General features: G+C 47.4%; 1 long non-coding RNA gene across 5 annotated transcripts in view; it reads right to left on the minus strand.

Moving 5' to 3' along the window:
- LOC125461253 (uncharacterized) overlaps window positions 1-26,851 on the minus strand; it is a 233,377-nt gene that overhangs the window by 10,017 nt on the left and 196,509 nt on the right. For all 5 annotated transcript variants that reach the window (XR_007249447.2, XR_007249446.2, XR_007249444.2 and 2 more), the window contains one exon: window positions 25,489-25,612. This is a non-coding gene — a long non-coding RNA (uncharacterized LOC125461253). The remainder of the gene's footprint in view (window positions 1-25,488; window positions 25,613-26,851) is intronic.

A 26,851-nucleotide genomic window follows, 5' to 3' on the forward strand; every position in this document is an offset into this window, starting at 1 on the left:
TTATATCCTCAAGGCTTGCTTTTGGAACTATCAGCAAATTTGGCTACAGAACAATTGGACCCTTCATCATAGTCATTAACAGAATTTGAGAATAATTTATGTCCCAACACTAGTCACTGCAGCACTCCATTAGTTATAGGTCAACCCGAAAATAACTCATTTATCCCAAATCCCTACTGCCTGTTAGTCAGGCCATTCTCTGTGCATCTAATATATCAGCTCTCAAACAGTGAGCATTTGCATTGTACAGCAGCATTTTAGATTTCCAAATACATTACTTCCTTTATTCATCTTGCATCTTACATTCTTAAAGAACAGCACTTTTCAAACATGATTCCTTTGCCCAAAACTATCTTGACTCTGCCTCTTCGTCAGAGTCACACAGCACGGAAACAGATCCTTCTGTCCATGCCAACCATAATCCCAAACTAAACTGGTCCCGCCTGTCTGCTTGGCCCATATTCTTCCAAATACTTCTTATTTGTGTGTTTATGTAACTGTACCTGCATCCACCACTCCCTCTGGAAGTTCATTCCGCACACAAACCACTCTGTGTTAAAAAATTGCCCCCATGTCTTTTTTAAATGTTACTTCTCACACCTTAAAAGCATGCCCCCCAACCTTGAAACTAGCCCCAAGGTAAAAACACCTGCCATTCACTTTATCTGCACTCCTCGTGGTTTTATAAACCTCTATAAGGTCATCTCTCAAGCTCTTACGTTCCAGTGAAAAAAGTCTCAGCCTACCCACCCTCTCCTTATAACTCAAACTCTTACATTTTACAAAGAGTTTCTAAATATCTTGCTTTTACCCGTATATTTTCTAGCTTTCCATCTCTCCTTTCTTGAATAGTGGTGTCTCATTTGTGGTTTTCTAATCTGTAAGAACCTTTACAAATTTTTGGAAGATTATAGCCCTGTGATGCCTTTCATCTCTTTCATTGTGAAGATTGAGCAAGCATTTCCTATCTAAGTATCTTCTATTTGCTTTTCTTCTCATTATTAATTCCCAGTCTCGCTGTCCAAAACAAAAAGTCTCAGGATGTGAGTTTGCTCGCTGAGCTGGAAGGTTAGTTTTCAGATGTTTTGTCACTTTTTTTTATTTGAAAAAATATACTTTATTCATAGAATGTACAAAAAATAAAACATTTATACACCTACCCAGTCATGCAAGCCACTCCAGGTTACCCGGGGGTACGTACACAAACTAAAGGGAAAAAAAAACAAAACAGAGAAAAAAAAACAAAGCAAAGAAACCGCCCCGGCAGTCGTCACCCCGCACAGTTCCAGTTGGCCCCCTGACCAGTTGGGGAAGGCGCCAGCTGGGCCCAGTTACCAGATAGGATTCTTTTCCCTTTTCTGGACGAGGGGGCTCATACGGTGGTCTTTCCCCACCGCGCCTTGGCGGCGGCTGCCCCAAGCTTTAGCGCGTCCCTCAGCACGTAGCCCTGGACCTTGGAGTGCGCCAGTCTGCAACACTCGGTCGGGGTCAGTTCTTTCAGCTGGCAGACCAGCAAGTTGCGGGCAGACCAAAGAGCGTCTTTCACCGCATTGATGGTCCTCCAGGCGCAGTTGATGTTGGTCTTGGTGTGCGTCCCCGGAAACAGCCCGTAGAGCACGGAGTCCCGCGTCACGGAGCTGCTCGGGACGAACCTCGACAAATACCACTGCATCCCCCTCCAGACCTCCTGCGCATAGGCACACTCCAGAAGGAGGTGATCGACAGTCTCGTCCCCCCCGCAGCCACCTCGAGGGCAGCGTGCGGTGGTGCAGAGATTCCGGGCATGCATAAAGGATCTCACTGGCAGAGCGCCTCTCACCGCCAGCCAAGCAATGTCCTTGTGCTTGTTTGAAAGTTCTGGCGATGAGGCATTCTGCCAAACGACTTTGGCAGTCTGCGTGGGGAACCACACGACGGGATCCACCCTCTCCTTTTCCCGAAGGGTCTCGAGGATACTACGTGCTGACCACTGCCTGACGGCCTTGTGGTCAAAGGTGTTTCCTTTCAAAAATTTCTCCACGAAGGACAGGTGGTACGGAACGGTCCAACTACTCGGAGCGTTCCGCGGCAACGAGGCCAGGCCCATCCTTCGCAACACCGGGGACAGGTAGAACCTCAGTAAGTAGTGACACTTGGTGTTTGCGTACTGAGGATCTACGCACAGCTTGATGCAGCCACACACAAAGGTAGCCGTCAGGGCGAGGGTGGCGTTCGGTACGCCCTTTCCCCCATTTCCCAGGTCTTTGTACATGGTATCTCTGCGGACCCGGTCCATCCTCGACCCCCAAATGAAGTGGAAGATGGCCCGGGTGACCGCAGCGGCGCAGGTCCAGGTAATAGGCCAGGCCTGCGCCACATACAACAGTACCGAAAGCCCCTCGCACCTGACAACCAGGTTCTTACCCGCGATGGAGAGGGACCGGAGCGTCCACCTGCCCAGCTTCTGCTTAAATTTGGAGATACGCTCCTCCCAAGTCTTAGTGCATGCCCCAGCTCCACCAAACCAAACACCCAGCACCTTCAGGTAGTCTGTCCTGACGGTGAAGGGGATGAAGGAGCGGTCGTCCCAGTTCCCGAAGAACATGACCTCGCTCTTACCCCTATTGACTTTGGCACCCGAGGCCAGTTCAAACTGGCCGCAGATGTCCAACAGCCTACTCACCGACCGACAATCGGTGCAGAAGACGGCGACATCATCCATGTACAGGGAGGTCTTGACCTGAAGGCCTCCGCTGCCTGGGATAGTCACGCCCTTCAGGCTCACGTCCTTCCTGATGGAGGCGGCGAAGGGCTCCACACAGCACACGAACAAGGCAGGAGAGAGTGGGCAGCCCTGCCTGACTCCAGATCTAACAGGAAAACTGTCTGATTCCCACCCGTTGATTGAGACTGCGCTAACGATGTTGGCGTAGAGCAGCCGGATCCAATTGCGGATGCCCTCCCCGAACCCCAATTTGGAGAGGACGTCCCTCATGTAAGCATGAGAGACCCTGTCGAAGGCCTTCTCCTGGTCCAGGCTGACGAGGCAGGTGTCCACCCGCCTGTCCTGTGCGTAGGCGATCGTATCCCTGATGAGCGCGAGGCTCTCAGCGATCTTCCTGCCCGGCACAGCACAGGTTTGGTCAGGGTGAATCACCGACTCCAGGACAGACCTGACCCGGTTGGCAATGACCTTGGCCAGGATTTTGTAGTCCACGTTCAAAAGTGAAATGGGACGCCAATTCTTAATTTCTTCCCTCTCCCCCTTCCTCTTGTAAATGAGGGTGATGATGCCCTTCCTCATGGACTTGCACATTTCCCCTGCCCGAAGCGCACTATCGTACACCTCCAGCAGGTCCTGGCCGACCAGGCCCCACAGAGCAGAATACAGCTTGACCGGTAAACCATCACTTCCGGGAGTCCTATTCCTCTGCAAGGACATGAGGGCTCTGGCCAGCTCGTCCAGGGATATCGGCCGGTCCAGCCACTCCCTCGTGCCGTCATCTAAGACCTCCGTGATAGACGACAGGAACGACTCGGAGGCCGTGCTGTCCGTGGGCTTCGTGTCGTACAGTCCGGCATAGAAGGATCTGCTGATCCTCAAAACGTCGGGCCGAGACGACGTCACCGAGCCGTCGTCCTCCTTCAGCCGGCTAAGCACAGAGCTCTCTTTGTGCACCTTCTGAAAGAAGAAACGCGAGCACGTCTCGTCCTGCTCCACAGAGCGGACCCTGGAACGGAAGATTATCCTGGAGGCCTCCGCGGCGAAGAGCGAGGCTTGCTGGCCCCTCACCTCGCGGAGGTCCTCCGTGACATCGACCCCCATCAACTGCAGAAGGAGCAGGTTCTGCACCCTTTTCTGGAGTCGCAACAGCTTTCCCCGCCTCTCTCTTGCCTTCTGAACACCCTTGAGGACAAAGAATCTCTTGATGTTCTCCTTCACCGTCTCCCACCAGTCGCCTGGAGACTCAAAGAGGGGTTTCACGGTCCTCCAACCGGTGTACTCCCTCTTAAGCTCCTCGACGTTCTCTGGGGTCAACAGAGTCGTGTTGAGCTTCCACGTCCCCTTGCCGGCCGGCTGGTCGTCCTGTAAGTGACAGTCGGCCAGCAGGAGGCAGTGGTCAGAGAAGAACACCGGCTCGACACCAGTGGATCTGACCGAGAACGTCCGTGACACAAACAGGAAGTCTATCCTTGAGCGGATAGACCCGTCTGGCCGCGACCAGGTGTACCTCTGCTGCGCTCCGTCTGCAGGGGTGCTGAAGACGTCGAGCAGCTTGGCGTCCTTCACCGTGCCCATCAGGAATCTGGACGTGACGTCCAGTTGAATCCCCCCACCCGCTGTCCCCACGCCGGATCTTCCATCTGCATCAATGATGCAGTTGAAGTCTCCGCCTAGGATGACCGGCCTGGACGTAGCCAGCAGGGGTGGAAGCCGCTGCAGGACGGCCAACCGCTCACTCCGTACCGCTGGGGCGTACACGTTGATCAGCCTCAGGGGAGCATTCCTGTAGGTGATGTCAGCCACTAGGAGGCGCCCCCCCACCACCTCCTGAACTTGAGAGATGGTGAAGTTGTGCCCCCGCAGCAGAATAGCCAGGCCCGAGGAGCGACAGTCGTTACCCCCCGACCAGATCGAAGGCCCACAGGTCCAGGCGCCGGACCATTTCCCGTACCTGCCGAGGTGCGGTATCCCGCACTCCTGCAGAAACAGGAGGTCCGCCTTGATGGTGGTCAGGTAGGCCAACGTGGACACACATCTCGCGGTTGACTTGACGCTGCGCACATTAATGCTCGCAATTCGTACCCCCATTGTGGGCAGTGACCGCAGTACCCTCCCCAAGTCCAAGGTCCAGCCCCTCCATCTGTCCCTTCATGCCCATTGCCCGGGCTAACTGCTGGACGCTCTCTGGGCTCAGGAAACCGTCTGTGCTGCCTTCCGGGTGGCATCCCCCCGTCAGGGGTGCGGAGGCAGGAGGGTCCGGCTCCGGATCAGGCTGGGGACGTGCTGTTTCCTCCTTCCTGCCTGGAAGTTCTGGGGGGCCCTCCAGTGCTCTAGCGGCACTTGACTGGGTGTCGGAGTGAGCCTCCGGACGCCTCCCGTCACCTGGAAGCGGGGTGCTGCTTTCCTTCCCCCTCGAGACCTTTAACTTCTGCTTCGGGTGGGCCCTCTCCGAATCCTCCTCGTCAGAGGAGCTCTTATAGCCCCCCTGTAGCTGTCTCTTCCCTCCTGATTGTTGCGGTTCCTGGGCCCGTCGACGCACCTTCCTCCTCGCTTTCCGGACTGTAGTCCACTCCCCTGGGTCGCCTGTCGCCGCCTCCATTGGCTCCGGGTTGTCGGGGGGGATCGGAGCCTGCAGGGGTGCTTTGCTGGCCTCGGGCCCATCCTGCAGGGCTGGGCCCTCCTGCACGGCCTGGCCCTCCTGCACATTAATGGGGTCCTTGCTGGGCCCTGGTGCCTTCCTCTCCTCCGGGGGGGCTGGCCCCGCATTTCCCCTGCCGGCGACCTGGGCGTAGGTGGTACCCCGCCGCGGGCATGCCCTATAGAAGTGGCCCGCTTCCCCGCAAAGGTTGCAGCTTCTCTCTTGTGGGCAATCCTTTGCAAGGTATCCCTCCTCCCTGCAGTTCCTGCAGATGGTGACTTTGCAGTCGGCCGCCATGTGACCTGACCTACCACAGGCATGGCAGACTTTAGGTTGCCCTGCATAGGTCAGGTAGCCCCTGCTCCCGCCGATCGCGAAGCTGGACGGTGGGTGTGCGACATTCCCGTCTGCGCCCATCCTCAGCGTCACCTTGACCTGCCTCTTACTCGTCCAGATGCCAAAGGGATCCACCATGTCAGTTAGGTCCCCTTCCACCTTCACATACCTTCCGAGGAAGGTCAGGACATCAACTGCTGGCACATGCGGGTTGTACATGTGTACAGTCACCATACGGCTCCTCTGTGCTGGCATCACGAACAGTGGGACAGCGGTCAATACAGAGAGGGGGCCCTCACCTCCTTTCTCCTTGAAAACCTCCAGGAAGCGCTCGCAAAGCTTGGCACTCCTGAAGGTCACATCGTAAAAACCTCCTCCGGGGAAATCCTGCAGGCAGTAAATGTCCGCAGCAGCAAACCCACAACAGTCCAACAGGACCCTCTTCACGAAGAAGGTGCGGTCCACAGGTGCACCTTCATCCACCTTCTTTACAGAAACACGGATGGTGTTCCGGACCCCCTGACCTGGGGCACGAGCACTTGCCGCAGCCATCGTTGCAGGTTGGCTGCTCCCCTGAACCAGCGTTAGGCCGAAGCCAGCATTAAGATCCACTGGTCGCAAGGGTGCACAGCCAACCCGACGTCCTCCTTTCACCTCCAAGACAGCACTCTCGTCCTCTCAGTCCACAAGAGAGTGGGTCTTTATTGTGTTCGAGATGTAAGCTGGTTCACTGAGCTGTAAGGTTTGTCCCCAGATGTTTTGTCACCATTCTAGGTAACATCAACAGTGAGGCTCCAGTGAAACGCTGGTGTTATGTCCCGCTTTCTATTTATCTGTTTAGGTTTCCTTGGGTTGGTGATGTCGTTTCCTGCATTGGTGATGTAATTTCCTGTTCTTTTTCTCAGAGTATGATAGATTGGCTCCAAATCAATGTGTTTGTTGATGAAGTTCCTAGAAGCATGGCATTCCAACCGAAACTCCATCAACAAGCACATTGATTTGGAGCCAATCTACCATCCTCTGAGAAAAAGAACAGGATATTACATCACCAATGCAGGAAATGACATCACCAACCCAAGGAAACCTAAACAGATAAATAGAAAGCGGGACATAACACCAGCGCTTCACCGGATGCTCACTGATGATGTTGCCTAGAATGGTGACGGATTGTCTGGCATTGCTTGGCTGGCGGTGAGAGGGGCTCTGCCAGTGAGATCCTTTGTGCATGCCCGGAATCTCTGCACCACCGCACGCTGCCCTCGAGGTGGCTGCGGGGGGGACGAGACTGTCGATCACCTCCTTCTGGAGTGTGCCTATGCGCAGGAGGTCTGGAGGGGGATGCAGTGGTATTTGTCGAGGTTCGTCCCGAGCAGCTCCGTGACGCGGGACTCCGTGCTCGATGGGCTGTTTCCCGGGACGCACACCGAGACCAACATCAACTGCGCCTGGAGGACCATCAATGCGGTGAAGGACGGTCTTTGGTCTGCCCGCAACTTGCTGGTCTGCCAGCTGAAAGAACTGACCCTGACCGAATATTGCAGACTGGCGCACTCCAAGGTCCAGGACTACGTGCTGAGGGACGTGCTAAAGCTTGGGGCAGCCGCCGCCAAGGCGCAGTGGGGAAAGACCACCGTATGAAACCCATCATCCAGAATAGAAAAAAGGGCCCTATCTGGTAATTGGGCCCAGCTGGTACCTTCCCCAACTGGTCAGGGGACCAACTGGGACTGTGCGGGGTGACGACTGCCAGGGTGTTTTCTTTGCTTTGTTTTTTTTTCTTTTTTGTTTGTTTTTTTCCTTTAGTTGGTGTACGTACCCAATGGGTAACCCGGAGCAGCTTGCATGACTGGGTAGGTGTATAAATATGTTTTATTTTTTGTATCTCTTATGAATAAAGTATATTTTATCAAATTTAAAAAAAAGGTGACGGATTGTCTGGGAACGAACCTTCCAGCTCAGTGAACCAGCTTACATCTGGAACAAAATAAAGACCCACTCTCTTGTGGACCGAGAGGAGGAGAGCGCTGTGTTGGAGGTGGAAGGAAGACATCGGGTTGGCTGTGCACCCTTGCAACCGGTGGATCTTAATGCTGGCTTCGGCCTAACGCTGGTTCAGGGGAGCAGCCAGCCTGCAACAATGGCTGCGGCGAGTGCTCGTGCCCCGGGTCAGGGCGTCCGGAACACCATCCGTGTTTCCGTGAAGAAGGTTGATGAAGGTGCACCTGTGGATCGCACCTTCTTCGTGAAGAGGGTCCTGTTGGACTGTTGTGGGTTCGCTGCTGCGGACATTTACTGCCTGCAGGATTTCCCCGGAGGAGGTTTTTACGATGTGACCTTCAGGAGTGCCAAGCTTTGCGAGCGCTTCCTGGAGGTTTTCAAGGAGAAAGGAGGTGAGGACCCCCTCTCTGTATTGACCGCTGTCCCACTGTTCGTGATGCCAGCACAGAGGAGCCGTATGGTGACTGTACACATGTACAACCCGCATGTGCCAGCAGTTGATGTCCTGACCTTCCTTGGAAGGTACGTGAAGGTGGAAGGGGACCTAACTGACATCATGGACCCCTTCGGCATCTGGACCAGTAAGAGGCAGGTCAAGGTGACGCTGAGGATGGGCACGGATGGGAACATTGTACACCCACTGTCCAGCTTCACGATCGGTGGGAAAAAGGGCTACCTGACCTACGCAGGGCAACCTAAAGTCTGCCATGCCTGTGGTAGGTCAGGTCACATGGCGGCCGACTGCAAAGCCACCATCTGCAGGAACTGCAGGGAGGATGGACACCTGGCAAAGGATTGCACACAAGAGAAACGCTGCAACCTTTGTGGGGAAGTGGGCCACCTCTATAGGGCATGCCTGCAGCGGGGTACCACCTACGCCAAGGTCGCCGGCAGGGGCAATGCGGGGCCAGCCCCCCCGGAGGAGAGGAAGGCACCAGGGCCCTGCAAGGACCCCACTAATGTGCAGGAGGGCCAGGTCGTGCAGGAGGGCCCAGCCCCGCAGGATGGGCCCGAGGCCAGCAAAGCGCCCCTGCAGGCTCCGCTCCACCCCGACAACCCGGAGTCGATGGAGGCGGCAACAGGCGACCCAGGGGCGTGGACGACAGTCCGGAAAGCGAGGAGGAAGGCGCGCCGGCGGGCCCAGGCACCGCAACCATCAGGCGGGAAGAGGCAGCTACAGGGGGGCTATAAGAGCTCCTCTGACGAGGGAGATTCAGAGGAGGGCCCGCCCAAAACAGAAGCTAAAGATCTCAAGGGAGAAGGAAAGCAGCACCACGCTTCCAGGTGACGGGAGGCGTCCTGAGGCTCCCTCCGACACCCAGTCACGTGCCGCTGGGGCCCTGGAGGGCCCCCCAGAACTTCCAGGCGAGAAGGAGGAAACAGTGCGTCCCCAGCCTGACCCAGAGCCGCACTCTCCTGCCTCAGTACCCCCGACGGGGGGTGCCACCCGGAAGGCAGCACAGACGGTTTCCTGAGCCCAGAGAGCATCCAGCAGTTAGCCCGGGCAATGGGCATGAAGGGACAGATGGAGGGGATGGACCTTGGATTTGGGGAGGGTACTGCGGTCACTGCCCACAATGGGGGTACGAGTTGTGAGCATTAATGTGCGCAAGATGTGTGTCCACTTTGGCCTACCTGGCTACCGTCAAGGCGGACCTCCTGTTTCTGCAGGAGTGCAGGATACCGCACCTCAGCAGGTACGGGAAATGGACCGGCGCCTGGACCTGTGGGCCTTCGATCTGGTCGGGGTTAACAAATGTCGCTCCTCGGGCCTGGCTATTCTGCTGCCGGGGCACAGGAGGTGGTGGGGGGGGCACCTCCTAGTGGCTGATGTCACCTACAGGAACGCCCCCCCCGAGGCTGATCAACGTGTACGCCCCAGCGGTACGGAGTGAGCGGTTGGCCGTCCTGCAGCGGCTTCCATCCCTGCTGGCTACGTCCAGGCCGGTCATCCTAGGCGGAGACTTCAACTGCATCATCGATGCACGTGGAAGATCCGGCATGGGGACAGCGGGTGGGGGGAGTCAACTGGACGTCACATCCAGATTCCTGATGGGCACGGTGAAGGACGCCAAGCTGCTCGACGTCTTCAGCACCCCTGCAGACGGAGCGCAGCAGAGGTACACCTGGTCGCGGCCAGACGGGTCTATCCGCTCAAGAATAGACTTCCTGTTTGTGTCACGGACGTTCTCGGTCAGGTCCACCGGCGTCGAGCCGGTGTTCTTCTCTGACCACTGCCTCCTGTTGGCCGACTGTCACTTACAGGACGACCAGCCGGCCGGCAAGGGGACGTGGAAGCTCAACACGACTCTGTTGACCCCAGAGAACGTCGAGGAGCTTAAGAGGGAGTACGCCGGTTGGAGAACCGTGAAACCCCTCTTTGAGTCTCCAGGCAACTGGTGGGAGATGGTGAAGGAGAACATCGAGGTTCTTTGTCCTCAAGGGTGTTCAGAAGGCAAGATAGAGGCGGGGAAAGCTGTTGCGACTCCAGAAAAGGGTGCAGAACCTGCTCCTTCTGCAGTTGATGGGGGTCGATGTCACGGAGGACCTCCGCGAGGTGAGGGGCCAACAAGCCTCGCTCTTCGCCGCGGAGACCTCCAGGATAATCTTCCGGTCCAGGGTCCGCTCCGTGGAGCAGGACGAGACGTGCTCGCATGTCTTCTTTCAGAAGGTGCACAAAGAGAGCTCTGTGCTTAGCCGGCTGAAGGAGGACGACGGCTCGGTGACGTCGTCTCGGCCCGACATTTTGAGGATCAGCAGATCCTTCTATGCCGGACTGTACGACACGATGCCCACGACAGCACGGCCTCCGAGTCGTTCCTGTCGTCTATCACGGAGGTCTTAGACGACGGCACGAGGGAGTGGCTGGACCGGCCGATATCCCTGGACGTGCTGGCCAGAGCCCTCAAGTCCTTGCAGAGGAATAGGACTCCCGGAAGCGACGGCTTACCAGTCGAGATGTATTCCGCTCTGTGGGGCCTGGTCGGCCAGGACCTGCTGGAGGTGTACGATAGTGCGCTTCGGGCAGGGGAAATGTGCAAGTCCATGAGGAAGGGCATCATCACCCTCACTTACAAGAGGAAGTGGGAGAGGGAAGAAATTAAGAATTGGCGTCCCATTTCACTTTTGAACGTGGACTACAAAATCCTGGCCAAGGTCATTGCCAACCGGGTCAGGTCTGTCCTGGAGTCAGTGATTCACCCTGACCAAACCTGTGCTGTGCCGGGCAGGAAGATCGCTGAGCGCCTCGCGCTCATCAGGGATACGATCGCCTACGTACAGGACAGGCGGGTGGACACCTGCCTCGTCAGCCTGGACCAGGAGAGGGCCTTCAACAGGGTCTCTCATGCTTACATGAGGGACGTCCTCTCCAAATTGGGGTTCGGGGAGGGCATCCGCAATTGGATCCGGCTGCTCTACGCCAACATCGTTAGCGCAGTCTCGATCAACGGGTGGGAATCAGACAGTTTTCCCATCAGATCTGGAGTCAGGCAGGGCTGCCCGCTCTCTCCTGCCTTGTTCGTGTGCTGTGTGGAGCTCTTTGCCGCATCCATCAGGAAGGGTGTGAGCCTGAAGGGCGTGACTATCCCAGGCAGCAGAGGCCTTCAGGTCAAGACCTCCCTGTACATGGACAATGTCGCCGTCTTCTGCACCGATCATCGGTCGGTGTGTAGGCTGTTGGACATCTGCGGCCAGTTTGAACTGGCCTCGGGTGCCAAAGTCAATAGGGGTAAGAGCGAGGTCATGTTCTTCGGGAACTGGGACGACCGGTCCTTCATCCCCTTCACCGTCAGGACAGACTACCTGAAGGTGCTCGGTGTTTGCTTCAGTGGAGCTAGGGTGTGCACTAAGACTTGGGAGGAGCGTATCACCAAACTGAAGCAGAAGCTGGGCAGGTGGACGCTCCGGCTCCTCTCCATCGCGGGTAAGTACCTGGTTGTCAGGTGCAAGGGGCTTTCGGTACTGGCCTATTCCCTGGACCTGCGCTGCTGCGGTCACCTGGGCCATCTTCCGCTTCATTTGAGGGTCGAAGGTGGACCGGGTCCGCAGGGACACCATGTACAAAGACCTGGAAAATGGGCGAAAGGGCGTACCGAACGCCACCCTTGCCCTGACAGCTACCTTTGTGTGCAGCTGCATCAAGCTGTGCATAGATCCTCAGTACGCAAACACCAAGTGTCACTACTTACTGAGGTTCTACCTGTCCCCGGTGTTGCGAAGGATGGGCCTGGCCTCATTGCCGTGGAACGCTCTGAGTCGTTGGACCGTTCCGTACCACCTGTCCTTCGTGGAGAAATTTTTGAAAGGAAACACCTTTGACCACAAGGCCGTCAGGCAGTGGTCAGCACGTAGTATCCTCGAGACCCTTCGGGAAAAGGAGAGGGTGGTTCCCCACGCAGACTGCCAAAGTCGTTGGGCAGAATGCCTCATCGCTAGAACTTTCAAACAAGCACAAGGACATTGCTTGGCTGGTGGTGAGAGAGGCTCTGCCGGTGAGATCCTTTATGCATGCCCAGAATCTCTGCGCCACCGCACGCTGCCCTCGAGGTGGCAGCGGGGGTGGGGGGAACGAGACTGTCGATCACCTCCTTCTGGAGTGTGCCTATCTGCAGGAGGTCTGGAGGGGGATGTAGTGGTATTTGTCGAGGTTCGTCCCGAGCAGCTCCGTGATGCGGGACTCCGTGCTGTATGGGCCGTTTCCCGGGACGCACACCGAGACCGACATCAACTGCGCCTGGAGGACCATCAATGCGGTGAAAGACGGTCTTTGGTCTGCCGCAACTTGCTGGTCTGCTAGCTGAAAGAACTGACCCCGACCGAGTGTTGCAGACTGGCGCACTCCAAGGTCCAGGACTACATGCTGAGGGACGCGCTAAAGCTTGGGGCAGCCGCTGCCAAGGCGCGGTGGGGAAAGACCACCGTATGAAACCCCTCGTCCAGAATGGAAAAAAGGGCTCTATCTGGTAACTGGGCCCAGCTGACGCCTTCCCCAACTGGTCAGGGGGCCAATGGGAACTGTGCGGGGAGACGACTGCCGGGGTATTTTCTTTGCTTTTTTTTTCTTCTTTGTTTTTTTTTCCTTTTAGTTGGTGTACGTACCCCCTGGGTAACCCAGAGCGGCTTGCATGACTGGGTAGGTGTATAAATATGTTTTATTTTTTGTACATCTTATGGATAAAGTATATTTTTTCAAATTTAAAAAAAAGTGACAAAACTTCTGAAAACTAACCTTCCAGCCAAAACGAGTAAACTCACATCCATGAACTCAACCTGAGCTACAAATCTTCTCAAAACTCGCGAACAAAAATTCTCACTTTAGCTGTTCTTTTCCTTTCTCTTTTCGGACTGGAGGCCTGAGACCAGTGGTGTGCCACAAGGATTGGTGCTGGGTCCACCGCATTTTGCCATTTGTATCAATGATTTGAATGTGAATATATGAGGTTGGGTTAGTAAGTTTGCAGATGACATCAAAATTGGGGCTATAGGTTAGCTCAGAGTATAAGAGGACATTGATCAGATGGGCTGAGGAGCGGCAGATGAAGTTCGATCTGGATAAATGTGACGTGCTGCATTTTGATAAGGCAAATCAGGGCAGGACGCATATATTAAATGGTAAGGTCCTGGGAAGTCTTGATGAACTAAAGAGACATGGAATGCATGTTCATAGTTTCTTGAAAGTGGAGTTGCAGGTAGACAGCGTAGTGAGAAAGGCATCTGGTACACTTGCCTTTATTGGTCAATGCATTGAATACAGGAGTTGGGAGGTCATGTTATGGCTGTACAGGACAGTGGTTAGGCCACTTTTGGAATACTTTGTACAATTCTGGTCTCCCTGCTATATGAAAGGTGTTGTGAAACGTGAAAGGGTTCAGAAAAGATTTACAAGGATGTTGCCAGGGTTGGAGGGTTTGCACCACAGGTAGAGGCTAAATAGGCATGGGCTAGTTTCCCTGGTGTGTCAGAGGCTGAGGGGTGATCTTACAAAAGTTTATAAGATCATTAGGGGCATGAAGCGGGTGAATGGCCAACGTGTTTTCCCCAACGTAGTAGAGTCCAAAACTGGAGGGCATTGGTTTAAGATTAGCGGGGAAAGATTTAACAAGGACCTAAAGGGCAACTTTTTCATGTGGAGGGTGGTGCATGTATGGGCCGAGCTGTGAAAGGAAGTGGCAGAAGCTGGTACAATTACAACATTTAAAAGGCATCTGGATTGGGTACATGAATAGGAAGGGTTTAGACGGATATGGCCCAAATGCTGACAAATGGAACCAGATTAATTTAGGATATCTTCTCAGCATGGACAAGTTGGACCAGAGTTTGTCTCCATGCTGTACATCTCTATGATTATGACTCTATATATCTGTAAATGCATTTACTGTTTGTTTTATATTTCTTGCTTATTTTCTGTCATATTCCCATTGTTTTAGCCATTCCTTTTTAGTTTCTTCTTTTTTCTGGCCTACCATAATTCTTGCAACTTTGTAAATATGTACCTTCAATTTGCTACCATCCTTAACTTCCTTAGTCATCCATGGATGGTGCAGTCATCTTGAAGTATCTTTTATTCTCAATTAAATGTATCTTCCTTGACAGTTAGGAAATAGCTCCCTGAATATCTACAACTGCTTCTCCAGTTTCTTACCCTTTGATCTAATTACCGATTCCATTTTAGCCAACTTGTCTTCATACCTTTGTAATTGCCTATTTTAAGTTTAAGCTATTAGTTTCAAATCCAAATTTCTCACCCTCAAACAGAATATGAAATTCTATCACATTATAATCACTCATACCCAGTGGGGGATCCTTTGCTATGTGACCGTTAAGTAAGTATGTCTATTTGCACATTACTGAATGGGTAGTACACTCCTCTGTGGTTAGTTCTGAAATGTGTTATTCCTTAAAAACTTCCCAAATATCCATTATAAATTCATCCTCGAGCCTTCTGAGTATTCTGAACTAGACCCAAGTCCTTTCAATAGTGAGAAAGTATGGTGTTCCCAGTCTATAAACAATGGGAAGAATAGGCAAAGTCACCACATTCTCTCTCTCTCTCTTGTTAGAGAGAAATGACTGGTAATGGGTTTAACCTGAGGGTCACCATGCCACAGGTGGCAGGCAAGTTTAAGAGGATGAGACCTTCATAGTGATCTCAGCCAGTTAACATCACTTTGCATCACAAACCAGCCACCGAACCAACTGAGCTAACCAACACCTAATCTGAAGAATATATTTGTCCTGTCCATCAAGTCTTGCCATTTTCCAGATTCTCAGTTCAGGTTTGATTCTCTATGTAATAATTAATTACTTATTACCTGATTCTGCCAAAGATATCATAGTAGATCGAGTTGCTCAGATCCCTGTAAGATTCTAACCTCTATATCATTTAGCATTGGCTATCCAGAATTATACTTCCAATTTGAACTGTTCAAAGAGAAATGCTCCTGCTTAATGCAAGTCAAAGGGATTTAGATGCAAGTCACTATACAATAGCACTGATCATCATTCATCAGTCTTTGTGGTTTCCAAGAAGCCAAAAAGTGGAAGCTTGTGGGAATACTCCCAAGGTCAGCGGACGACAAATTAGGAAGAGCGATGCTGCTTATTTCAACTGATGTGGTTATCCAGTCACCACCCATCTTCCCAGTGGTTCAGTTGAGGAGGGAAAAGGTTGCATTGTATTATAGTAATGCGATGAGTATTGTCATCCAGTACTTTACAACAAAAAAAGGCAAAATGACAATTTTCTGACACTTTACTTTAATGACCAGACAACAAACAAGGACTATGAATGCACATTTATGCAGGATATTGCCATTTCCTTTACTACTTAAAGATCCTTCAATACCTAACCCCTCAAATATAAAATAAATTTTGAATAGTTATGATTTCCACTGACTTGATACTATTATAAATTATTGGCAGGGATGCTAGCCTTAATACAGTGAACACTAACTCACACTTTTATTTGTTTGTATAAATTATCATTCCAGAACCATTCAACCATCATTACAGTCAGCTCGTAGACTGTATATTCTTAAGAGAACAAAGAGAATTGAAAGTGATGCTTGCTCTTTTATGAAAACAATGATAGACTAGTCATCGAAGATTATCCTTGCTTGTTTTTTTTAACCATACAAACAGTTGGGTCGCACATAATCCTTCATAGTGACAGCAGCGGTGGTGAGATTGATGAATCCTGGCATTGGGAGGCCCAAAGCCTGTTCTTGGGAACTTGGTGGGCTTGTGAACCTGAGTGGGGCTACAATTGGCCCACAGCGGGAACCCAATGGGTCAGGGAGGCAAAGTCCTGGTGCAGTCTAGAGGCAAGGTCTGGTCCTGAGGGACTGTAAAGCTGAACTTCTTATTTGTTTTTCTTTTTTTTGTTATAATTTACTCCTAAGGTTTTGTACCTAGGTACATCGTACCTTATTTTTTCTTTATTCGTTCATGGGATGTGGCCGTTACTGACTAGGCCAAGCATTTATTGCCCATCCCTAATTGCCCAGAGGGCAGTTAAGAGTCAACCACATTGCTGTGGATCTGGAGCCACATGTAAGCCAGATCAGGCAAGGATGGCAGTTTCCTTTCCTCAAGGACTTCAGTAAACCAGATGGGTTTTTCCAACAATCAACAGTGGATTCATGGTCATCATTAGATTCTTAATTCCAGATATTTATTGAATTCAAATTTCACCATCTGCTGTGGTGGGATTTGAACCCAGGTCCCCAGGACCATTGTCTGGGCCTCTGGATTAACCATCCAGCGATAATACCACTAGGCCATCATTTCCCCTAAGATGGACTGTAATCGAAGGACTGTAATAGTGAACATTTTATTTCTTTATTTTTCCAATTTATTCCCAAGATCCTGTACCTAGTTGGCTTTGTACCTAAGATGGCACCAGAAGTGGCTACTTTATAAATTTTCACCACACTCGTGAGTACTTATAACAGTAAATCTCATTCTAATTCTAAATCTAATTCACGGTTTGTTTGCCTACCTTAGCTCAGCAGTGTTCACTAAAGCAAAGCAAGCTTCTCATTTTTTGAAGTGATCACTGACGGAATTATGGCCAAAGATGAGAACCGTTTCTCTCACCACCAGGAGAAGCAAGATGGATTCCAATGAAACCAAACAGGTATCCTTGTAGTTAACTCCTTTGTACACAAAATGGGCTCTATAGCTAACCAACAGCAATCCTCAGACAAAAAGCAGAAAGAAACATTGAAACATATGCCCTGCAATTGAAAATGATTGTAGAGGATCAGCTATCTCAATGCCATTTTTCCACTTTCTCTCTAAAGCCATTGTCAATCTCTTTCTTTCAGAGGCCTGGCCTCAATAACCTTCTGTGCTGGGAAGTTCTATAGATTGACCACCCTCTGAGTAAAAAAAAAGTTTCCTCATCTCATTCTGAGATGATCTGCCCCATATAGTGATCCCTGGTTCCAGACTCCTACACCAGGGGAAACATCCTCCCGGTATCTTGTCTGCCAGCCTTGTTAGAAGTTTATACATATGAATCAGATCCCCTCTGATCCTTTCAAAGTCTAATGAATACAGGCACAGTCAAACCACTTTCTCCTCATACAACAGTCCTGCCAACTCCAGTATCTGCCTAGTGAACGTCTGCTATACTTTCTCTATGACAAGTATATGTATACAAGAGGACATTGGGCTGAAATATGCAAGAAGTCCAATTGCCCACAGAAATGCAAAGTGCTGAACCTTTAGTCAGTTCAACACACCACTATACACCAACAGAAAAGCTGGTCTTTACATCCATGCAAATGAAATACCCCCAAAGAAATGGACAATGTGCACTGAATTTCAAAATTGACACGGGTACAAGTGAAAATACCATCTTTTTGTATGTTTTGCATGGGCTTTACTCAGACAACTAGCACAGTGTGGTGCAATCACACACCATAGACAGACTGCTTACAATGGGTCTGACATTCCATTCATTGGTATGATCAATCTTAAATGTCAATACAACTGCTTGGAGTATACACCTGAAACCATTTCATCACTGTGCAAACAAGACCAGCTATCATTAGTCTACAAATCTGCATAGACCTACGCGTTAATTACAATTCAAAAGGTAACAAACTCCGCTGTTGCAACACCAAAGCTTCCACATGCAACATCTAATCTATCCATGACACAATTAATCTTTACTGAGACAAAATTGATGCTTGTGGCAATGTTAAAGATCAGGCAGTGTTACCCCTGAAAGATGATGCCCTATGACCCTTTCCATAAGTGCAGCATTCACCATAAAGACAAGATGAAAATGGAATTGGGTTCCATGGTGGAAAAAAAGACATTAACTGCAAGGTTGGACATCATACAGACTGCTTCATTACTTGTGGCTCCAGAAAAGATGGTACTGTACATGCATGTTCTGATACAAGGCAACTAAGTATTGTGCTAAAATGGGTACCCAGACAATATACCTATCTTGAAAGAGCTTAATCCCAAAGTTTCAGGTGCCAAAGATTTTGCAATCGCAATGCCAAGGATAAATATTGGTCCATAAATCTTTTCCCAGAGTCACATGGAACTGATCATTTTCAGACGATCTTTCAGTAGATATTGTGTGCTCAGATTACCATTTGAGTTATCTGTCAGACAGAATAGATTCCAAACAATTTATGGATTAAATCACAAAGAATCTACCAGATTATCTCTGTGTGGCCCATGACATCACAGTCCTTGGAAGAACTAAACAGGAGTGTGAAATAAATCTCCATTAGCTCATGACAGCAGCAAGGAAACATAGTCTTGTTTAAAGAGTAAAATGTGTCAAACCAACAGGAGCAACAGCAAATTCTTCAGATCAAATTACTTGCCAAATGGTATCATCCTACCGAAATCAAAGATGTGACTCCATTTCCTCAACTCTTTACCTCCATGTATTCTGAATCTTGCAACTAGTCTTTCCTCTTCCAGATCTTCTCTTCAAAGTCATTCCATACATATAGCAGAAATATCACCAGTTCATTTTAAAATATTCCAAAATGCTTTATCATCATCAGGTATATACATTCAGTTCTGCTATAACACAATGGTTGCGTTGCTGCGCCACATTGCGTTATAGGAAATCTTGCTATTAGACTAACAGGGTCCATGGGAAAAGTGGGGTTAGAGGCAGATCACCTAAAAATATCACTCAAAATCACTTGAAAATCACTCAGAAGCCTAACACAAAGGCTAGCACAGTTTGAATAAATGTTTTATTTATATTTAATAATTAACTTGAAAAAATGTCAAGGTGACCTGATGGGGGAGGAGGTTTTGAGGATGCTCTGTTTTTAATGCCGGGCTGAGGGTCATCATTACCACCAACTTCAGGTGCAGTTGTGGTTGCAGGGTTAGGGCGAAAAGTAGTTAATCCAGAAGTGGATGGCTACATTTCATTGTCTTCTGACTGTTTCTTGGGGGAGGGGGTGGCTTCATAAAAATCAGTTTTTGCCGTTTTGCCCTTTTTCTTCTTTCATGAAGAAGCTGTTCAAAGGGTGTCAAGTAAGGTCTTATTCAACAAACCGCTGCCTTGCTGCATTCTGCATTATAATCGTTGCCCTCTAAGAGCTGCAACTACTTCTCAATTTCCTTCAGGATAGGAGACAAAAGAGAAGTGGAAAGCTCTTGTGGTGCTGTATCCTGGACTACTACTACTTCACCTGCAGCCTCCCCAACAGTGATAAGCTGTTGTAGATCAGCTGCAGAGAAGTCTTCACAGTGGGAGTCAAGCATGTCTTCAACACCCTCACTCCCCACTTCTTCAAAGCCAACTTGCTTTGCAAGATCAATACGATGTTCTTTGAATCTTGGGAGATCTTCTGACAGATGAAGGCCTTTAAAATCTTGAAAAAAAATCTGGGAGAAGCTTCTGCCAAACTGCATACAAGCAGTCCTGGGGTCAGTCCAGGCCTCCACAATAATGTCAACTGCATTCTTGATGTTAAAGCTCTTCCTACATTGATGAACACTGTCCTTATCCCCCTCAATGATTGCAATCAACCTCTTAAACATGAGCCTTAAATAATAACCTTTTAAAGTCTGAAAAACGTGATGTTGTGCATACTCCTCCGCGGACCGATGGAAGCGTGTTATAGCCAATACTCATTCATGTTTTAGAAATAGTGTTCCCCGGGTTACAGCCAATTCGTGTTGCCAGAACACGCATTACAGCAGAAATAACTGTACTGTAATATTATAATTCCTCAAGGATTTCCATATGGAAGCAAATATATGACAGAAAGGCCTCAGAACATGTTTATTATAGGATGACAAGACCTCTGATTTTGGTTCTAAGTTCTTGTGACAGCTCAGGCAAACTACTCGAACTACTCCATTGAAAGATGTGACAATAAATACCTTTCAGAGGTACTTGTTCTGCTCTCTTTCTTTTGAACCTGGTGCCAAGTCGTCTGCTCCAGGGCAAGCAATGTAAATAAATTTCAGTTTTTTTAACATTAGTCAGGCATATGTGACTTGACTCTGGCTCACATAGACCCAGGATTTTAGTTTTTGCTTGCAGTTGTTGAAGTTGTTTTAAATTTGAAACCACTAGATGCAGCTCTCTTTCTGCTGCTAGATTCATCCCCTCAGTATTTTTTTCCTTCTCTTGGACGGGAAGAGATAGCAAGTGGGTAAATCTGTGCTGCTGAATATGTCTTTGCCAAGTGTGTGTTAATGGGATGCTACTATATTAACAGTTGATGAGGAGTGGTAAAATAATGTATCATTTTATTAAGTATGTTGAGAGAATTAAAGTTATGCCAACTCTTCTCTTATTGTTTGTATTTCAACTGTGATGTAAAAATAAAGTGTGCTTTTCTTAAAGCCTAATAGTGTACCCAATCGAATCACATCTGGGACACAATAGTTTAGACTTGCCTTTAAATAAAAGTTAGCATCTAGGCTATCTCTTTGATACATTTTGAGGGAGATTTGGTCTGGTCCATAACAAAGGAAATCTCTTGCTCAAATTTTTGAATCATATTGGTTTTACAGATAAATACTTCAACCATTTCATCTTTCAAACCAACAATAAGCCATGGTAAATGATCTTCCAAAAGCCTTAGGCAAGTATATCTCTAGACTCCACCAACTACAGTGGCAAGGTTGCTGTTCCAATTTTCCAAGTCCACAGATGTACTGACGACTGACCACTTCACTAACTTCCCTTTTGTCTGACAAATCAACAATGTAAGTGCGATGGCTGTTGACAATTCAACATTCAGTCTGTTCACTGTCGCTTAACAAATTGTATCTGACAACAACCTGCAGTGTACTATTATGGCATGCACAGGAGCTACAGTATCCCCATAATTCGACTCATTATCCTCACTGTATGAGTTTCACAGGTCACACTGTTTGTGCTGTAAAATCCATGATAGTCAAGTGTCAAGTCATTTGTCGAGACTTTTGGATAGCTATGTTAAATCTATGTACTACTCCTTTTGGCAACAATTTATGCTCACTAGCAGCTCTCACATTTGGAATGTAGATTCATACTATTCCTCCCTCTTGCACTCTCATCACCCAAACACAGGCCCAGGACACATTTTTAGAAAGGAAGAAGATAATGAGACAAGAACGTGATCAATGAGCAAGCAGACAGTCATCCCAACCCAACCAGGACAAAGTATAAGAGTTCAATATTATCCTATAAACACATGAATTCATGGAAGAATACTGCAATGACATGTCTAATCTAGATCATGTGATGTTGTAATGAGAAATGTTCAAGTCCTATGAAGAAATAAGTATCATATCCAAATAGCATGCGATCAATCACCCTTCACACTGGATGACATCGATATTGAAAGTGTTACATTAGTGTCAGAGAGAAACCACATATCTATGATAACTGATACGCATCTATCTGCAACAAGAACCAACACCACAGAGTGAAGCTACACTGCCAAGTTGTAATAACCATATAAAAACTAAGTAAGATTGTGTTAAACATCTGCCAAGGCATTATCTTAATGCGTAGTGACAATATATCTCGATGCATACTTATACAAGTTTAACAGAAAAGAATTGTTAAGGTATAGAGGGGGATGTGTTATTGTATAGATGCCAAGCCAGGCAAGCAGTGTAACTTCAAGATGATTAGATATCATCAAGACATGTAATATTCCAGTATAAAGGAATATACCCTCAGTAGTGGCAATTACAGTGATAACAGTTGTAATTGTATTGACTGAATACAGAACCCAGACTATGAATAACTCTGATATGATAGCTGTGGAAATAGTTAACTAAACTTCAAGGCATCAGTTGCAACAAAAGCCCAGACTTTATAGTTTACTTTGCTAGAGCTAACAAATAGGAACAACTCAGACAATATCACAATGGCAGTGGTATTTTACCCAGAAACCACATCATTACCAAACACGGTTTACTGTAATTATATCGACTGTAATTGGATAACTGAGTTAGAGTAAATTGTACGGTTTTATAACTCAATGGCTGGTTAGATTTTTCCAGCTTTTTGTGCATAAGACATACCTAGGCAATCTTCCACATTGTTAGTAGATGCCAGAGTCTTTATTGAAACTGCTTCTCGAGGGGCGTGGCTAATTCTAGGGCACAAGTCTTCAGTACTATTGCTGGAATAGTGCCAGAGCCCATAGATTTTGCAATAATTACCGAGCTAATTAAATCACATGAAGGTTTACCTTTGAAAGGTCGTTTATAAACATCAGGTACATTAGCATAATATGAAAAATAAACAAGCATACTTTCACTCACTGAATGAAATAATATCACCCCTCCATCATATATCACAGCAAGACTGATCATGAGTTTTGGAATTACATATGATTCAGCCTTATATTATCAAATTCATGATGATTTGCGAGAAGTCTTATGCCCTGCGTAAAAAAAATGGTTTGAAACTTCGCATTTCATATTGAATATCTTACTACATTATATAGCCCATTCCTATTTGCTGCCTTCTTAGAACATAAAACAGTACAGCACAGCACAGGCCCTTTGGCTCATGATGTTGTGCCGAAGTTTTACCCTAATCCTAAATCTATCTAACCTCCACCCCTACCTTATACTATTATCCACATGCCTATCTAATAGCTGCTTAAATGTCTCTAATGAGGCCGACTCCACTACCTTTCCCAGCAATGCATTATATGCGCCAACCATTCTCTGAGTAAAGAACCTACCTCTGATGTCTCCCCTATATCTACTACCAGTCACTTTAAAACTATGCCTCCTCATAATAGCTACCTCCACCCTAGGAAAAAGTCTCTGGCTGTCTACTCAATCTATTCCTCTGATCATTTTGTACACCTCTATCAAGTTAGCTTTCATCCTTCGTTGTTCTAAAGAGAAAAGTCCTAGCTCTCTCAACCTTTCATCGTAAGACCTTCCCTTCATTCCAGGCAACATCCTGGTAAACCTGCCCTGCACATTTTCCAACACTTCCACATCTTTTCTGTAATGAGGTGACCAGAACTGGACACAATACTCCGATGTGGCCAAACCAGGTTTTTGTAGAGCTGGAGCATAACTTCATGGCTCTTGAACTCAATCCATCTATTAATGAAAGCTAACACACCAGATGCCTTGTTAACAATTCTATCCACCTGGGTGGCAGCTTTCAGGGAACTGTGAACATGAACCCAAGATCCCTCTGCTCCTCCACACTTCCCAAGAAACTTTCCGTTAACGCTGTATTCTGCTTTCAAGTTTGTCCTTCCAAAATGAATCACCTCATACTTCTCAGGGTTAAACTCCATCTGCCACTTCTCAGCCCAGCTCTGCATCCTATCAATGTCCCTTTGTAACCTAGAACAACCCCCTGCACTGTCCACAACATGACCCACCTTCGTATCATCCACAAACTTACTAATCCACCCTTCCACTCCTTCATCGAAATCATTGACAAAAATCACAAATAGAAGAGGACCAAGAACAGATCCTTGTGGTACACCACTTGTAACTGAGCACAATGTTGAATATTTTCCATGCACTACCACCCTTTGTCTTCTAAAGGTCAGCCAATTCTGAATCCAATCTACCACATTTCCCCCCATCCCATGCCTCCTTATCTTCTGCATGCGCCTACCATGGAGAACCTTAAAAAATGCCTTACTTAAATCCATGTATACCACATCCACTCTACCTTCACCCATGTGTTTGGTCACCTCTTCAAAGAATTCAATAAAGTTTGTGAGGCATGATCTACCCCACACAACTCCATGGTGACTAATACGAATCAAAATGTGCCTTTCCAAGTGATAAATCTTATCTCTCAGCACCCTTTCCAATAATTTGCCCACCACTGATGTAAGACTAACTGGCCTGTAATTTCCGGGGTCATCCCTATTCCCTTTTTTGAACAAGGCAATTATGTTTGCCACTCTCCAATCTTCTGGCACTATACCCATTGACAGTGAGGATGAAACGGAGCTTCTTTTTCCTGAAAAAAAATATTTCCATGAAATATTGCAGTCCATTTGTTGTAGGTATACCCATAATGTAGTCTGGAAAAGAATTCCAGGATTTTGATCCAGTGACACAGAAGGAATGGTGAAATGTTTCTAACTCAGATTGTGAGATAGTGGAGGAGAACTTCCAGGCAGTGGTGTTCCTATGTATCTGCTGTATTTGCCCTTCTTATGGCAGTGGTCATGGGTTTGGAAGAAACCTTGGTAAATTTCTGCAATGCATCTTGCTACTACTATGCACTAGTGGCTCAGGGAGTAATTGTTTGTGGCTGTGGTGCCAATCAAGTGGGCTGCTTTGTCCTGGTTGATTTTAGATTTTTTGAATGTTATTGGAATTGCACTCATCCAGGCAAGTGGGGAGAAGTCCATCACACTCCTGGCTTGTTTTTTAAAGATGTTGGATAGGCTTTGGAGTGTCAGGAGGACGGTTAGTCACTGCAGGATTCCTAGATTTTGACCCACTCTTGTAGCCTCTATATCTATATGGCTAGTCCAATTTAGTTTCTGGTCAATGGTAATCCCAGGTCGTCATACACTGTCCAGGGCTTCATTTATTAAATTAAAATTTTCCTCATTCAGATTCATTCATAATTCCAAAGTGTTTTGGAATTCATTTCTATAGAGGAATGTATTGTGCAGGAGCTACATTGGATCAAATTTTGGTTCTGATCTACTAGATCTGGCAACATGATAAAGCTTAAGGTACATATTTGATGCCTGGTTTCTGAACTTGAGGTTTGTTATCAAAAGGTTGGTGGTTAGAAAAGATGTAATAATGAGGCATAAAGAAATAAAAGCTTTACATTTATGTAGTCACACCTTTCATAAATCTAGATGTCCCAAAGCATTTTACAACAAAAAATATTAAGAGCAGTCACTTCATGCAGAGAAATCCAGTAGCCAATTTAGACATGGCAAAGCCCAGCAAACAGTAATAAAACAATTGTTTCAGAGATAGTAGGAACTGCAGATGCTGGAAATCTGAGATAACTAGGTGTAGAGCTGGATGAACACAGCAGGCCAAGCAGCAACAGAGGAGCAGGAAGGCTGACATTTTGGGCTTAGATCTGAAGGTTCTGAGGAAGAGTCCAGGCCCAAAACATCAGCCTTCCTGTTTTTCTGATGCTGCTTGGCCTGATGGGTTCATCCAGCTCTACACCTTGTTATCTCAGTCATAAAACAATGATCAGATAATCTGCTGTTTAATAATGTTGATTGAGGAGTCAGTGCGGAAGGGTTAGTCAGTACAGAACTCCCTTGCTCTGTTGTGCATTTATTACAGCTAATAAAATAGAACAGATAGGGTTTCAATGTTTGGGTCTCACCTGAAAGGCAGCATTCCTCCCACAGTTCATGCACTGAAGTGTCAGGTTGATTTCTAATGTGGAACCTGAATCCATAGCTTTCTGATTCAAGTCAGATCTTTACCAGTTAGCAAAGGCAAACAGGCTGCAAAATAAATATAAATGATTTACAAGTAGATGTTTCTCAGCAATTTTCCAGAGAAACATGCATGCACAAAGCAGTATATTTTCCTTTAGAAAAGATACAGCTAAAAGGAAACTTAACAGAGGTCCTTGTAATAATGCACGGGTGTATCAGACTAGATGAGGATAAATAACTTCTGCTTGTGGGTGAACAGAACAACAGGACATAATTTCAAGATAGGCACCAACATCAGATAAAAAACTACAAGGAATTCTTTTGGAAAATGAAGGTGAGGATGTGGAATTCATAGCCATTTGGAATGATTGAAGTAGATACCATTAATGTCCTTAATTGCTTTTGCTGGGAAGGCTTCTACGTGACAAAAGAAAATAGTATGATTGAGGGACAGGGTGCAATAAAGTCGAATGAACGGAATATCACCTTAGATCAGTTGGGCCAAATGGCCAGAGCTGTGAGTTCTATATTAGTGTATCCTTATTTTTACAGAGTTATTATTTTAATTTATAATCAAACAGAATTATTTATCCCAATATAATTATATGCCCATTTCAATGGTGATTCTGCAGTTTCTTTACTGGATAAAGGGCTTCATTAGAAGTTGACTTTATTGATTTCTATAATAAATGCAGAAATTATATTGGTGGAAAATGATGAGAAGCGTACTCAGACATAAGACTTCTAATAGATAGCTATCTTTGTGAGACAGCACTGGAAGGGATTGAAAAAGAAAGTATTCCATTACACAGCTTTCTGACAGAGTAATACTGCCTGAAGAGATGGCTTAAATGTTGATTTCTTTCTTTTCCCCCTAATTTGCTACTGCTGGCTTTGAAAGATTTAACTGCCAGACCTGCCAATAATTATCTCCATCCCAGTGTCATTCCAGGTTGTAAAATACCACAAGAAATTCTCTGCTTAATTAATTAGTCTGTCATGAAAATAGAAGCACCAATGATATGCATTAAATCAATGAACACACTTCAAAGAATTTAAATAATAATGAAAGTTCGTTACTCCAGCAAATGGGCAAAATAGCTGTTCTGATATTAACTAGAGCTTGCATGTGCTTCTTGAAAGTGCATAACATGTAAAAATGGAAAAATCTCAATCCCACGAAAATTAAAATGCTATCTTTGGAATTATGTCTAATAATTGAAAACAGAAACACAGCTGTGGTTTTCATTTCTAGCTGTCAAACACTCTAACAATTGGTTCAAGTTTTCTTTTGCTGATGACTTG

The sequence above is a fragment of the Stegostoma tigrinum genome, chromosome 2, assembly GCF_030684315.1.
Source record: "Stegostoma tigrinum isolate sSteTig4 chromosome 2, sSteTig4.hap1, whole genome shotgun sequence".
Classification (NCBI taxonomy): Eukaryota; Metazoa; Chordata; class Chondrichthyes; order Orectolobiformes; family Stegostomatidae; genus Stegostoma; species Stegostoma tigrinum.